Source organism: Scleropages formosus, chromosome 15, assembly GCF_900964775.1.
Source record: "Scleropages formosus chromosome 15, fSclFor1.1, whole genome shotgun sequence".
Classification (NCBI taxonomy): Eukaryota; Metazoa; Chordata; class Actinopteri; order Osteoglossiformes; family Osteoglossidae; genus Scleropages; species Scleropages formosus.
The window spans coordinates 9,092,660-9,097,744 of record NC_041820.1 but is presented as its reverse complement, the minus strand read 5'-3'; the positions used below and the strand labels follow the sequence as shown (position 1 = coordinate 9,097,744).

At 44.9% G+C, this 5,085-nt stretch overlaps 1 non-coding gene across 1 annotated transcript; it reads left to right on the top strand.

Moving 5' to 3' along the window:
- Nucleotides 1-4,525: 4,525 nt before the first annotated feature.
- Nucleotides 4,526-4,608, top strand: trnal-uaa (transfer RNA leucine (anticodon UAA)). The gene has a single exon. It is a non-coding gene; the product is annotated as a tRNA-Leu (tRNA).
- Nucleotides 4,609-5,085: the final 477 nt, after the last annotated feature.

Sequence of the window (5,085 nt, the reverse complement as noted above, 5' to 3'; positions counted from 1 at the left end):
GTCATCCGTTACAGGTTAAGTTCTGTAATACATATATACACATATAATACATATACATTTTAGGAAAACTCCTTGAGACCTGTAAAATATTTTATCCACTTTAACTCACATGAAAATTAAAACTAAAATAAAATGATGGAAAATGAAATATGCCAACTTGTATTCAATACGATTGATTTGCTCCGTAAACACGTGCAATGTTAGTCGTCTTGTTATTGATCAGGAACATCACAAACTCCAGACACAAGCTGTAAACACCGTGAAAGAGACCCGAATTAACACTGTCGGACGCATCTCTCCTTTTTGGATACCGACACCTGCTCGCTGGCCTTGTACTTACAGGTTGCTTCTCTACAAAGAAAAGCTTTAGGAAACAGAGGTGCAAAGAAAGGGCAATTCAATATATATATAAATAAACTGGTTGATGTTCATAATTACTGTAGATCCCCATTAAATTGTTGCACTGGATCTCAAAGACGTTGCCATGAAGCACTTCTCTAGATTTCTCGCTCACATACTATGTGCTGTATTTAGGCACTAGTCCGCATGTGTTATGTCTCTGAAATGGTACAGATAAGGAAAGCAGACGGGGGCCACCTAGGGAGGAATAAGTGCTGAATCTTACATTTGTTTATTTAGCAGACACTTTTCTCCAAAGCGACTTCCAGTGAACTCTGTGTAGCATTACCAGCCCACATACCTTATTCACCAAGGTAACTTACACTGCTAGATACACTACTTACACTGGGTCACTCATCCATACATCAGTGGAACACACACACTCTCTCACTCACATACTATAAGGAACCTGAACAGCATGCCTTGGGACTGTGGGAGGAAACCAGAGCACCCAGAGGGGAAGCCCACGCAGACATTGGGAGAACATGCAAACTCCACACAGACTGAGCAGGGATCAAACCCACATCCTCTTGCACCACCCAGGCGCCGTGAGACAGCGGCACTACTCTGTGTGTCACCGTGCCGCCCGTCAGAAACCCTCTTCCTCCCCGATGCTCTATTTTGTCCAGTAAAGATTTTTCAGTCCGGTCCGTTAGCCAGCGTGGGCGAAGGTTCCCGCAAGACAGTCCCCAGGACGGATCACGCAGTCCCGGAAAGAGCTCGTCACAATAACACCACAGTGACACAGTGGACTGCCATCTGCAAGTACAGACGAGCGTACGGCAAGAGGCCGGAGAAAGTCGGAGCTAGAATGGATAAAACAGGCGCATTTCAACAGGAAGTTGTGCTCGCAAACATCCTGGATTCAAAGTTAAGGATGTGGCTACGGATAAGAGCATCACGCCATGAGAATAAATATTCTCCCTTTTAATTGGTGTCATGAAATTGAAGCCATTTTGTTGTAAATGACTCATAAACGTTGTCTGTCTGAGTAGAGCTGTGGGAAGGGGTTCTATACCTAAAACAGGCAAAAAGAGATTTATATATTTATATACTGCCTCTAGTGTGAATTATTATTATTATGGAGCAGTTAATGAAAGTAACTTAATGAGATTAATAATCTCATTCAGTTACTTTCATTAACTGCTTGTCCTTGTCATGGTTACTGTGGTCCGGAACCCATCCTGGGTGCAATAATAAAAAGAAGAAGGAAGAACACGTGTGGTGAGCTGGTAGTGTAGTGGTTAGAGCTGCTGTCTTTGGACCAGAAGGTTGTTAGTTTGAATCTCAATCATAGTGTCCTTAGGTAAGAGACTTCTCCTTAATTGTGTATCTGTGTAAAAGGATAAATACTTCAAAGTAGCTTTGCATTGTAAGATGCTTTGGAGGAAAGTGTTGGCTAAAGTAATAAATAGAAGAAGGACTGTGGTCGACTTCCTGCCTGCAGACTGGAATGGATCGGACCAGAACCGACGCTTTCTTATTTTCAAATACGTGCAGATCCACACAATGAGAACCGATGTAAGCCGAGATGGCGACTCTACAAGCGTGAGACACCGAACAAGGGCCTTTTCCTCATGTTCAGCGGCACGGGTTCAAGGCTTAACTTCAGGGAAGCAGAAGCTGTCAAAATGTAAAGAAACCAAACCCACCTGTTTCTGTCTGTCATATCCTGCCACTTCAGTTAGAAGCACAGTCAGTGCTTGTGTGTTCTTATTTTTTACTTAGCTGGCATCAATATCCAACCCGTCCTGGAAGCGCAGCTCGGCAGGCGCACCGGGGACTCGAACCCAGCAGCTGCAGCACCTGGATGTCTGACTGTTGATAAGAAACAGGCAGCAGGTTGCATGCTGAGAAACTTCTCAAGTTCTCCATCTACAGCTCAGCTCAGGGCTTTGGGTTTATGGCGTGGTGACTGGGGGGGGGGGGGGCTACAGCTACTGCACCCCAGCCCAGCGCCCCACCACCATCCACATATGCATATTTATATCCATATATTTAGATTGTCACCGAAAACCTTTGTGTGGGAGAATCATTCCTACATGTATTTTTCCTCTATTGTTGATTTTATTGCAAGCCTTTTATTTCGGGACCTTGAACCTCCACTTCTCTGGGTCTCGAGCTCTTCGCGGTGAACAGATTAGAGGGCCGTAAGGGATTCGCTTGCACTTCCAAAAAGTCCCCACATTATCTCACTTGGGAGTCGGAGCCAAGCCCCGATTTAGGCCCGTACAGATGGGCCCGAGAGTCGGCCCGTCCCTCAGGCCTGTTTTTAGACGACCGCGGGCTTGATGCAAACAGCGGGAAGGAAGAGCACCGAGTTCTCGGCATCTGAAAGTGTTTACTGTAATACTGTAGTAGACTGCCGGGTATAATAACTACGCATCGCAGTAAAAAGCACAGGGCTGCAGTATCGTCAGCACAACATTGTTTGCTAATTGTTCTTTCCACCAGAGAATTGCGCAATCCACGCTGTCTGTGACAGAGCAGATATTCGCACCGTAAACTCCGGGTTTTACCATGAAACGCAACTGCGATTGCGAGCAGCCTACTCCGCTGCGGCGGAGGCGGCGCAAAATACCGCATCACACGGCTATTGTGATGCCAAAAGTGAGGGGCAGGTGGCCGGGCAGCCTGCAGGTCGAACTGTGACCGCGAGCCCCCGGCTCTGCTTCGGTTTTTTCGGCGAAACGTAGGAAGCGCTGCAGACACGTCTGCGAAGGAATTCAGCGGCTCAGCTGTGCAGCGGAGCCACCGTGGATTCCCATGGTTCTACTGTGTTTACTGGAGGATGGGGGCAAAGTTTAATCCCCATCCAGCATAGTCAGTGAGACTGGAGAGGTCAACACTGGACATTTTTCAATGTAAACGGGTGTTTCAGGTCGTTTGGTGACTCTAAATTGCTCTCGGTGTATATGTATATATGTATGCTAGCGTTCGAAAGTTTGGAATCACCCAGAAATTGTCGTGTTTCTGAAAAATTGATACTTTTTATCAAGGCACCATTAAACTGATGTAAAAATATTGCCAAGAAATCCATTGTCAACAACCACTTGTCCCAGGGCTAGCCGGAGCCTAACCCAGTAACACAGAGTGCAAGGCCAAGAGGGGAGGGGATGTACCCCGGATGGGACACCAGTCCGTTGCAGGGCACCCCAAGCAGGGCTTGAACCCCAGACCCACCACACAGCAGGTATCGGCTAAACACACAACACAACACAACAACACAACACAACTAATGTTACAACTGGCTATTACCGCTTGAAACGACTCAGTTATAATGTACTCGTCACATATGACTGCAAAGCTCCATTTTCAGCAGCCGTTACTCCAGTGTCGTAAAGGTAGAGAAACCTTTGTAATTGCGTTAGCACAGTAGGAGCCAACTATTCTGTTCAAGGATACTAGTCAACTGTCTTTTCTTGGGATGTAAGGTACTGGCATTCCTAAAGTTCATTTCCGGGTTCAAAAATGGCCAAAACGAAATAATTTTCTCGAAAAAGGTCAGTCTGTTGTTGTTTTGCAAAACAAAGGTTATTCCATTCATCGGATTGCCAAGAAACTGAAGATTTCAAATGTGTTCATTAATTTCTTGAGAGACACAAGAACAAGAAGTATGTATGTATATACTCTGTGTGTGTGTGAGAGAGCACACGTGCATTACGTTGCTCTATTTGTAGACATGTGAATGATTATAAGGAGTTTAATGTAGTGTATCCACCATTATAAGTGATCTTGGGTAAATGTGACAGCTAAATAATCATCACTTTCACGTGGAAAAAAAGCATCTGCTATATAAATATATGCAAATATGCCGGTGTTAGAGAGCTGCGACTCAATGGTCCAATTTCCATGTTCTGTCCACTGAACCCTCAGGCTCACCCGGTCTTGAGTCTGTTCCTACATTTGTTGAGAGTCTGAAAGAGCAGATACTTGTTTTCGTCTCTTTCTCCTCATGCTTTAAATGCTGCAATGGGTCTTTCAATGTACTACAGCAAGGATTTTTTTGAAGTGGACCATTTTGGTTTAGAATACAAAAACAGGATTTGGTCATGGATGGGTGGTTTGGGATTGATACACTAATATGTTTTCTCATTCTTGCCCACATAGAAAGGGGATGAATGCAACCAGGATGGCCGAGTGGTTAAGGCGTTGGACTTAAGATCCAATGGATGTGTATCCGCGTGGGTTCGAACCCCACTCCTGGTAGCTACTTGTTTAGGGTGATGCAGCAAGGAGTGCTGCTGTCTCAAAGATGGTGGGATGGTGTGAGAGGATATGGGTTTGACCCCTGCTCAGTCTGTGTGGGGTTTGCATGTTCTATGTGTGGGTTTCCTCCCATAGTCCAAAGAGATGTTGTTCAGCTTCACCCATAGTGTGTGAGTGACAGAGAAAGTGTGTTCTGCTGATGTGTGAATGAGTGACCCACTGTAAGTAGTGTACAGTACATAGTAAGTTACCTTGGTGAATAAGGTGTGTGGCCTGGTAACATTACATGGAGTTCATTGGAAGTTGTTTTGGAAAAAAGCATCTGCTAAATAAATGTAAAATGTTGGGCAGATTTTCTCTCAGTGTGACACAAAATACAACCAATACAGCAGAGATCCATGAGAGATGAATTAATGTAAATGTAAGGAATGAAGATAGTGAAATGTTTGATAATGTGGTAGTGGAAGAGCTTTCCCT